Raw genomic sequence first — 11,063 nt, forward strand, 5'->3', positions numbered from 1 at the left:
AATGCAGGGGACACGGGTTCGAGCCCTGGTCCGGGAAGAACCCACATGCCGCGGAGCAACTAAGCCCGTGTGCCACAACTACTGAGCCTGCACTCTAGAGCCCGCGAGCCACAACTACTGAAGCCTATGCTCCGCAACAAGAGAAGCCACCGCAATGAGAAACCCTCACACCGCAGCGAAGAGTAGCCCCCGCTTGCCACAACTAGAAAAAGCCCACGCACAGCAACGAAGACCCAACACAGCCAAAAATAAAATAAATAAATTTTTAAAAAACACTACTAATAAAGCAGAAAGACAACGTACAGAATGTGAGAAAATATTTGCAAATCATATACCTGATAAGGGATTAATATCCAAAATATATAATGAACTCTTACAACTTGGCAACAACAATAAAAGTTCAAAACTGGTCAAAGAACTTGAACAAACATTTCTCCAAAGAAGGTACACAAATGGCCAATAAGCACATGAAAAGATGTGTGATAGCATTAGTCATTAGGGAAATGCAAATCAAAACCACAGTGGGATACTACTTCACATCTACTAGGTTGGCAATTTATTTATTTATAAATTTATTTATTTTATTTATTTTTATTTTTGGCTGCATTGGGTCTTCGCTGCTGCGCGGGCTTTCTCTAGTTGCGGCGAGCAGGGGCTACTCTTCGTTGTGGTGCGCGGGCTTCTTGTTGCGGTGGCTTCTCTTGCTGCGGAGCATGGGCTCTAGGCGTGCAGGCTTCAGTAGTTGTGGCTAGCGGGCTCAGTAGTTGTGGCTCGCGGGCTCTAGAGTGCAGGCTCAGTAGTTGTGATGCACGGGCTTAGTTGCTCCGCGGCATGTTGGATCTTCCCGGACCAGGGCTCGAACCCGCATCCCCTGCATTGGCAGGCAGATTCTTAACCACTGCGCCACCAGGGAAGCCCTAGGATGGCAATTTAAAACAAAAACAAAACGAAACAGAAAATAACAAGTATTGGTGAGAATGTGGAGAAATTGAAACCCTCTTGTGTTACTGGTGGGAATGTAAAGTGGAAAACAGTTTGGCGGTTCTTCAAAAAATAAAACTGAGAGTTGCCATAGGACCCAGCAATTCTACTCCCAGGTATATACCCAAAGGAATAGAAAGCAGGAACTCAAACAAATATCTGTACATGAGTGTTCATAGCAGCTTTATTCACAGTAGCCACAAGTTGGAAACAACCCAAGTGTCCATCAATGGATGACCCAATAAATAAAATGTGGTCCATCCATATAATGGAATATTATTCAGCCTCCAAAGAGAATGAAATTCTGACACATACTACATCATGGATGAACCTTGAAAAACATGTAAAGTGGAAGAACCCAGACATGAAAGGACAAATATCATATGGCCCCATTTACAAGAGATCCCTAGAGGAGTCCAATTCACAAAGATAGAAAGTGGGATGGTGGGCGCCAGGGGCTGGGGGAGGGGCTGGGGAGTGAGTGTTTCATGGGGACAGAGTTTCAGTTTGGGAAGATGAGAAAGTTCCAGAGATGGATGGAGGTGATGGATGCTCAACACTGAGAATGTACGTAACACCACTGAATTGCACACTTTAAAAATAGTTAGTGGTGGGGCTTCCCTGGTGGCACAGTGGTTGAGAGTCCGCCTGCCGATGCAGGGGACACGGGTTCGTGCCCCAGTCCGGGAAGATCCCACATGCCGCGGAGCGGCTGGGCCTGTGAGCCATGGCCGCTGAGCCTGTGCGTCCGGAGCCTGTGCTCCGCAACGGGAGAGGCCACAACAGTGAGAGGCCCGCGTACCACAAAAAAAAAAAAAAAAAAAGTTAGTGGTAAATTTTATGTTATGTTATTTTACCATAAGTTTAAACAATTTAAAAGCGCCTGCATGGCTCTCTCTTACTACTCCATTGAACCTAAACATCTCAGCACTCTGCTCCAGCCAGCCTGGGCCCCTGGTCTTCCCTCTAACCAACCCTCACACACTTTTATACATGCGATGCCCTCCACTGGGGGCACTGTCTCCACCCCTCGCTGTCTCCCCTAACCCACCAGCCCTGCCTTGCAGACTCGAAGACATGCTCCCCCGTGGAGAATCAGGGCAAGGCAGCAAGGTGGGGGCTTGTCCTGGGCCCCGAGACCAGGTGGGAATAGCTAAGCTAGTCTCGGTGCAGGAAGCTGAGGCAGGAAACCATCCTTAGTATAGCTAGAGAAGTTCCTCCCCACGGCAGCTGCAGGTGCAGCTTGAGAAGCCAGAGGGAGGGGAGGCAGAGACAGAGGTAGGGGGCGGACCCTCGGAGCCCTGTCAAGGGCCCCAAGGTCAAGATGTCCCAGAGATGATGTATTCTCTCTGCGTTCTCAACTATGTCCCAGCATCCCTGTCTCATTGGCAATAACAACAACAACAGTAATAGTAACAGCCCAGGGGCAGCCAGCTTTGCATCTGCCTCCACTTCCCTGTGCCATTCTAGACCGTGCCCATCAGGGCCACATGGGGGCAAGGCCTGGGGTGACCGAGTGCCTGGGGTCCCCACAGCCAGAGATGCTGGGAGAGGCCAGAGCGTGTGGGCAGACGGAGGTAGAGGGTGAAAGGCCAGGGGCTGCCATGCTGGAGGGGCCGCTGACGGAGGCTGGGCAGAGGCCTGGCAGCTGGACCGAGGGGGCCTGGCCAGCAGTGCGTGTTTACTTTAGGAAGAGCAGGGCCAATCTGCGGCCTCCCACTGTGACCCTGGACTCAGGGGTCCGCGGGGAATCAGATGTTTCTCTCCTGAGCTAATCTCTGGGCTTCATCCCAGGGGATTCTCTGGCCTTCCCAGAAGACACGCCCACCTCGAGAACCCTCAGACATCAAGAGACATTATCCGGGTTCAGGAATCCTGCCTCTCCACGCCCCCAGGAGCCCGGTCAGCCCCACAAGCCCAGCCCCCAGTCCCGCCTGGACTGACCCCATCCAGCCTCATCCTGAGCTCCTAATTTGGCTGGGTTGCCCAGAGTTTGCAACCCCACTGGGCCACCCCAGAGGGAGCCGTGGGACACCAGCCTTGTTCTCAGTGCCCAGGTCCTGGGAAGAAGAGGAGGGGGAGAAGCAGGAAATCTTTGATGCTTGGCCAGAAGTCTCTGCCTGAAATTCCACCATTCAAGTTTCCCCTTTGGTTTAAGGCAGTGTTTCCTTTATGTATTCCAGGACCCCCCTAGACCCCCAGAAATGCTTCAGAGGGGAAAAAATGTCAAGGGGGGCACATAAGTTCTGGAAAGCTCTGAGCACATGAAAGGCTCTGAGAAGACCCACACGGAACGGCCCCATTTAGCTCTACTTAATCCCCACACTTGGCTCTGGTTCCACGGAACGTGCTCTGGGCATCCAAGTCCCCAATTAAATGCCCACTGTGACAGCCCCGAGAGGTAAGCGGGGCCATCAAGCTACAGAGGGAGTAAGTCATTTCGACTGAACCTGGAGGGAAGGGATGTGGAGGACAAAAGCCCTGCATGTCACCCTTGGTTAGAGACCAGAAACATCCCCAAAGCACAGGAAGGGGGTTCAGCCCTCACTGCCACCACCTTGCTCCTTGCTCAATCTCCTGGCTCTCTGATCAAACCCCCATTCCTGCACCCAAGACTTCAGATTCCCCCAGAGCCATGTCTCCTGCTCTTGCTACCCCCATGTGGCCATGGCGCAGGCCACTGTACCCATCCACAGAGCTCTAACGGAGGCATCACCATTGTCAGCCAACTGAATGCCATGTGGCCACATTATAAAGACCAATGACAGGAGTTAGACTTTGTTTGTTTGTTGTTTATCAGATTAGCAGTGACTTATTTTTTTAATTGGGGTATAGTTTTTCTACAATGTTGTGTTAGTTTCTACTGTATAGCGAAGTGGAGTTCCCTGTGCTATACAGCAGGTTCTCATTAGTTATCTATTTTATACATATTAGTGTATACGTGTCAATCCCCATCCCCCAATTCATCCACCACCACCCTTCTCCCCTTGGTGTCCATACATTTGTTCTCTACATCTGTGTCTCTATTTCTGCCTTGTAAACCGGTTCATGTGTACCATTTTTCTAGATTCCACATATATGCGTTAATATACAATATTTGTTTTTCTCTTTCCGACTTACTTCACTCTGTATGACAGTCTCTAGGTCCATCCACGCATCTACAAATGACCCAATTTTGTGACAGGAGTTAGACTTTAATGAACACCTTCATCTATTATTCCTGACACCAGGAGGACAGACAGGTGAGAATTCGAACCACGGATCAAACACGATCGATCAGGGAACAGTTAGCAGCTGTGCGATCCTGGGGCAGTGAATCAAACTCACCAGATCTCATCTGGAAAATGGGGCCAGCAAATGAGTCCATCACTGGATGATGGTGGGAATTCTGTAAGATACAGAACCCAAGACCTGGCCTGCTCTTGTGCTATTTTGTCCTTTTCTGGAGTCTCCTGCCCCTCCTCTGCCCACAGCCCCCCAGAGCTCCCATCTCCCTTGGGGTAAAAGCCCAAGTCCTCCCCAAGGCCCACAAGGCCCTGCACGACCTGCCCCATCCCCTCCCTGTCCTCACCTCCCTTCCTCTCTCCCGCTCGCTCACTCTGCTCCAGCCACGTGGGCCTCTGAATGATACCAGAACAAGTCAAGCACAGCCCAACCTCAGGGCCTTTGTACCAGCTCTTCCCTCTGCCTCTTACCCCCAGATCTCCCGCACTTCCATCGGGGCGTGTTCAAACGTCACCTCCTCCAGGAGGTCACCCATGATGTCCCCATACTAAAACAGCCCCATGGACTAGGTTGGATAGGGTCCCCCCACCAAATTCACATCCACCCAGAACCTGTGAATGTGATCTTCTTTGGAAACAGGGTCTTGATGTCATCAAGTTAACATGAGGCCATACTGGGCCCTAAATCCATCATAAAGGGGGGGGGGAGCGGAAATTGGGTACATGTACACAGGGAAGAAAACCATGTGACAAGGGAGGCAGATGCATCTGCAAACCAAGGAACTCGCAGGGTCACAGGCAACCAGCAGAAGCTAGGGAGGGGCAAGGAAGGATTTTTCTCTGGACCCTTCAGGAAGAGCACAGCCCTGCTGACACCTTGACTTTGGACGTCCAGCCTCCCGAGCTGTGAGAGAATAAACTTCCGTTTAGTTAGGGCAGCCCTAGGAAACTAACATACCCCATCTTCCCTCTTCATCCCCCCAATCCAGGAGTCTCTTCTCAGCACTCGTTCCCACCTGAAACGGTACACAGTCTGTCCTCAGGATTCGCAGATCCCACAACCGCAAGTTTGCTGCTTCACTGACATGTATGGGTAACCGCGGAATCAATGCTGGTGGGGCTCTCGCGGCCACGCAGGGCGCCCGGGGTGCACAGTCCCAGACGAGGTCGATTCAGACAGGAGTTATAAAGCTGCTGGCCATGAATTCAGTGGAAATGAATCAACAGTGCTTATTAAGTAAGGGATCTTTCAACAGCGACACACACCACACAAGGTTATGTACCAATCAGTGGATGAAAACGTGTGGCCTCTAACTCAGGCCTGGAAGAGGCCAGACTCCCACGGATGGCCAAGCCAGTGGGTTTCACCGTGAGACAGAGGCTGTAGGTGTCCAGCCTGGCTGGATGGTGGACATACAGGCCAGGGGATGGTCAAACACATGGTTCTGGGGGTGTCTGTCCAGCTCGAGCAGGAAGGCCAGCTCAGCCACTCAGACACTCACGCTGTCACACGCTATGTGCTAGCCTTTCTGAGCCTCCGGGTCCCTATCTGCTAATGGTTGTCACTGGGAAAGCCAGTGGGGCAGGATTTTAAGTGTTCACTGATGCTTGTCTAATGATGGGGGTTTTCCAGTTACCAAGGGTCTTGTTTCATTTAAGTAACAGCCAGTATGTCAGCTTCCACTGTCTCTTAGAGAGAGGCTATCTCAGCATTAAAAAAAAAAAGAAAAAGGCTTTTATGTGTCTAAAGTCAGGATACTGAAAGAATTAACAACCCGGGGCTGGGAGGGACACGGCTCATCCTAGTGGATCTGGTATAGACAGAAAACAACCTAGGCTCAAATCAGTGGTTCTCACCCAACTGATTCTGCCCCCCAACCCAGGGGACACTGGCCAGTGTCTGGAGATGATTTTGGTCCTCAGAATTGGAGGGTGTTACTGGTACCTGCTGCGTGGAGGCCAGAGATGCTGCCAAACTTCTATAATGCATAGGATATCTCCCTATCCCCCACAAGCAAGAACTCTCCAGCCCAAAATGTCAGTAGTGCTAAGGGTGAGAATCGCTGGACCAATCACCCATCATGCTGAAAATGATGTGGGCAATCACCAGCAGCAGCAGCAGCAGCAGCAGCAGCAACAGCAGCAGCAGCAGCAGCAGCAGCAGCATCCTGATCCTGTTTATTATGTACTTACTGGGTGCCAGGTCCTGTTCTAAGTGGCCCCATGCCGCCCACTCATGTGGATAAGCCAGGAGCACCGAGATCCAGGCAGGGCAGGACAAGAAAGGCAACCACATTTGAAGTTTACGTCAAAGTCACAAAGTGCTGGGCTTGAAGCAAATCGCCTGCCACGGGTTCTGGGGGTGGCAGAGGGGGACAGCTGAGCCTTGTCTGTCCCAGCAGCAGAGGGGAAACTGAGGCCAGTGCTCAGATCATCACTCTGAGATCAGGGGTGATGTCTCCAACAGCTGGCCCCAAACCGGGGAGGAGGGGCAGGGGATCTGTGTGTGCTGTAATGAGGGGGAGGGGGCAGTTGGGTAGGCAGTGGGAGCAGGGAACCTCCAGGTCTCATTGGAAACGAGGGGGAAGGCAGGAGGGCTATGTCACCTTTGCTGGGCAGACCTTGGGGGTTTTGAATTGCTTTTTGTTCCCCTGCTTTGTTGAGATATATAACTGACATATAACATTGTGTAAGTTTAAGGTGTACAACTGTGATAACATGATATAATTATATATCATCAGCTAACACCTCCATCATGACACATAATTACCATTTCTTTTTTGTGGTGAGACCACTGACAATCTTAGCAACTTTCAAGTATACAATACAGTAGTGTAATCACGATGCTGTCCATTACATCCCCAGGACTCATCTTCTAACTGGAAGTTTGCCCCCTTTGACCAACGTCCCCCCCTTTCCCCTACCCCCCAGGCCCTGGCAACCACCATTCCACTTCGAATCCACGTTAAAGTGAGGCCATAGATGGGGCTTCCCTGGTGGTGCAGTGGTTGAGAGTCTGCCTGCCAATGCAGGGGACACGGGTTCGTGCCCTGGTCTGGGAAGATCCCACATGCCGCGGAGTGGCTGGGCCTGTGAGCCATGGCCGCTGAGCCTGCGTGTCTGGAGCCTGTGCTCCACAGCGGGAGAGGCCACAACAGTGAGAGGCCGGCGTACCGCAAAAAAAAAAAAAAAAAAAAAAAGTGAGGTCATAGAGTATTTGTCTTTCTCTGAAAGGAAACTGACCACACGCCCTTCCCTCTCCCGCTCCAGGTCTCTGCCCGTGATGTGTCCTCAGCCTGAAACTCTCTTCCTTGCCTCTCCTAATCTTCCTACAGATCCCCTATTAAATGTGGTTTCCTTCGGAAAGCCTTTCCTGACCCCCAACTAGAAGAGGATGGCCTTTCTGTCAGTTTCACCTGACCTTGAGCAGGTGCAATTTGTCTCAGCATCTAAGATGATACCAACTCCCTGGCTGGGAAAAATATCTGGCAGGTGGGCTACAGATGGGGGCTCCAGGCCCTGAGAAAGGGATCACCACTCAACACAATGATCCCAGGGCACCTCAGGGATTCCCTCCCACTCTGGGAGATCTTCCACCTCGAAGCTCACCTGCCTTCCCCCTAGGTGGTCAGATAACCTGTGACTTTTATCTTGGTTGTTCTATTCTGGTTCTGCTACTCCTTGCTGGGCAAACTTGAGCAAGTTACTGAGCCTCTCTGTGCCTCAGTTTTCTCATTTGGGAAATGGCTATGATAATGGTGCCCACTTCATAGGACTGATGTGAAGTTAAAACAGGCCTGGAAGCAAGTGCTTCAGCATCGTGGTTATTATTATTATTATTATTATGTCTCTCTTCTTTTCCCAGTTCTTACAGTCCAAGGGCAAGAATGAGATTCTGCTGCACCCTCCTGTGGCAGCCCTGGAGTACTGCACCCCTCCAGGCACAACTCATTACATCACTCTGGGTTCTAAAGCAAATTACAAAAAAAAGAAAAAAAAAAATCTTTTAAATCAGTCCAAGCTGGTTTAAGTCAAAAGATAATGTATTGGCCATAACAGCCTTCGCACTTGCTGTGCCCTTCTCCTAGAATGCCCTCACGACCCCCCCTCACTTCCTCCTTCTTTAACATTCAAACCAGGATGTCAATGCCACCTCCACAGGGAGCCTTTTGACAGCTTCCTATTTATTCAATACTGACACCAACTCTGTGCCAGACCCTGTTCTAGGCACTAAGGAGACTGCTGTGGACCACACAGATGAAGACTCCATCCTCAAAGCTGACATTCCAGAATCAACAAACACAAGTATTCCACAGAATAAGTCAGGTGGTGACTCACGCTGAGAGTAAAATTAGTCAGGAAATGGGAGAGGAGGTGTGTGTGTGTGGGGGGGTTAATCTTGAAGTGGAGGGGTGGTGGCTGGGCAGGCCTCACTGAGGGGGCTATGTTTGAGACTAGACTTGAAGAATGAGATGCAGTTGGCATTCCAGGCATAGCGAACAGCAAGTGCAAAGGCCCTGGGGCAGGTCAATTACCTCTGGGGAATGGAGATTGTCATTGTTCCTGGCTGTGTCTCCAGTACCTGCACCAGCACCTGGCACAAAACAGTGTTTAATAAAGATTGCATGAATGAAAGCCCAGCTATGGGCTTCAGGAACAGCTGGCTCAGGGCTGAAATGATGGCCTTGGGGCCATTGCCCTCCTCCACCTGGGTGGCTTCATCTTTTTTTTTTAATTGAAGTATAGTTGATTTATGATGTTGTGTTAATTTCTGTGGTACAGCAAAGTGATTCAGATATATATATATATATATATATATATATATACTTTTTCATATTCTTTTCCATTATGCTTTATCACAGGATATTGAATATAGTTCCCTCTGCTATACAATAGGACCTTGTTGTTTATCTATCCTATATATAATAGTTTGCCTCTGCTAATCCCAAACTCCCAATCCTTCCCTCCCCATTGGCAACAAGTCTGTTGGCTTCAGTCTTATTAGAGGTCTCTCCCTGTTGTGTAAGATGGGGACTCAGCTTCAAATGCTACTCAAGATGCAAAAGTCTGTTTCCCAAGATTCCTTGCAAAAGCCCTGACACAGCTCATTGCGGGTTGGTTATGTGCCCATCCTCCAATCAGTCCAGGAGGCCAGGAGATGGGATGTGGGTGTGGCTTAGGGCCAAGTTACATGCCCTACCCAGACCACACCTAGTGGGGAGAGGGAGCACCCAAGGGACATCTGGGGTTGTGGCACGTCAGGGAGGGGGAATGGATGCAAAGAGCCAGTTTCCCAGACGATTATAGGAGGTTTTACAGCTAGTAAGTGGCAGAAGCTGGGAGCTCCTTGTTCAAAGCAGCCCTGAAATTCTCAGTGCTGTCTGGTGGCCACCCATCACCAGACTAAGGACCTGTGGCTGGAGCAGACACTGGGCTGAAAGGAGGAGCTTTTAGCATCAGGGCAAACTGAGAATGCAAAGGCAGTCGCCCCTCCGATGGAGAAAGAAGTAAACAGAAGGCAGCTCAGGGTGGGCTCCCAACAGGCCCCTGCCGGGTACAGAGGGACAGGCTGGCAGAGGCAGAGAGGGCTTACTTAGACTTGCTTCTCCCTGGTTGGGGGGGGGGGAAGTGGGTAGCAAATGAGAATGGGCTGCCCCTCTGGCCTGGTCTGGGGAGAGGATGGGGTGGAGGTGGAGCTGTAACCTGGTGGGAGCTCCAGGAGGACTCTGGTATTTGTGGAGTACCTACTGTATGCAGGAGCCCTGACATGTCATTCCAAGTTCAAGGCAAAGAAAACAAATGTTTGCTGTTGGCTGAACCCCTCCCCCCTTGGCCCTGTAAAGGCTACTACGCCCCCCACCCCCCCCCCCAAGGGATGAGGAAGATGAGAAGGCCAAGGGCAAGGCCAGGCCAGCCTCTGCCTTGCTCCCTGGGGGCCAGGCCTGGAAAATGCCTGGAATCCTGCGGTCTGCGGGTCACCGCCCTGCCCCTCCCGGAACACCAGCCCCTAGACAGGCACCCAGAGGCCTGGGGGGCAGCCGGCCACATGGGGTTCAAATCCCATCCCGGCCCTGACTGTGCAGGTCACCCCTATTCATGTCTTAGCTCCACATCTAATGAGCACTGCTCCAGGGGTAACCAAAACCCACAGGGCCACCCCCTCGCTCCCTCGCTAGGGAGCGTTCACTCACCCCCTCTCTGGCCTCAGTTTCCTCTTCTGTGAAATGGGACCAGCCAGGCCAAGCCCAGGCTCCGTGCTGGTCAAACTCCCAGAGGGGAGCGCTGGGAGGGCGGGGGTTGAGCTGAGATGTATTCAGCCTCCCCGGGCACCGTGCCTGGCACACGGGAGGCGCCCAATAAATGCTTGTTTGAGCGAGGACTCGCCTTCAATAAATAACAGCTGTTGTGGACGCTGTGGATGCCGGCGAGGGAGTGGGCCCTCCCCTCCCCCACCCTCTTCCCCCATCCCCCTCTGGCCCCATTCCTGCCCCTTACCGCCCCCCCCACTTTGCCTCCTCCTCCTTGCCCCGCCTCTTTCCCTTCCAACTTCCCCCTCCCCCAACCACCCTCTTCTCCTCTTCCTCCATTTCCCTTACCCTTACCCAATTCTCCCTCCCTCTCTAGCCCCCTACCCTAGTCTTTCTCCCCTCCCCCCACCCTTCCACCTCTTTCTCCCCGCCCCCCCCGCCGCCGCCCATTATCCCCGCCCCCACCGTATTTCACCCCCATCCTCTATCCCTCGCCCGCCCCCACGACTGGGCGCCTGTCCGGGCGGGGCCGCCCGAGCTCCCGGGTCCCTGGCTCGGGTCCAGCCCGCGGCCCTGCACCGGCGGCGGCGGCGGCGGCGGCGGCGGCGGG

At 52.1% G+C, this 11,063-nt stretch overlaps 1 long non-coding RNA gene across 3 annotated transcripts; it reads right to left on the reverse strand.

Annotated features, from left to right (window-relative positions):
- Window positions 1-374: 374 nt before the first annotated feature.
- LOC132485717 (uncharacterized) lies at window positions 375-10,577 on the reverse strand. 3 transcript variants are annotated; one of them, XR_009531420.1, is made up of 4 exons: window positions 10,397-10,577; window positions 8,741-8,799; window positions 5,222-5,396; window positions 375-917 (listed from the first exon to the last, which is right to left on the reverse strand). It is a non-coding gene; the product is annotated as an uncharacterized LOC132485717 (long non-coding RNA). The 3 variants fall into 3 exon arrangements; XR_009531419.1 differs by lacking the exon at window positions 375-917 and adding an exon at window positions 4,553-5,109; XR_009531421.1 differs by lacking the exon at window positions 375-917 and adding an exon at window positions 4,553-5,109 and having other exon boundaries at window positions 5,222-5,399.
- Between the last annotated feature and the right edge of the window lie 486 nt (window positions 10,578-11,063).

Source organism: Mesoplodon densirostris, chromosome 3 (assembly GCF_025265405.1).
Source record: "Mesoplodon densirostris isolate mMesDen1 chromosome 3, mMesDen1 primary haplotype, whole genome shotgun sequence".
In the NCBI taxonomy this organism is placed as follows: Eukaryota; Metazoa; Chordata; class Mammalia; order Artiodactyla; family Ziphiidae; genus Mesoplodon; species Mesoplodon densirostris.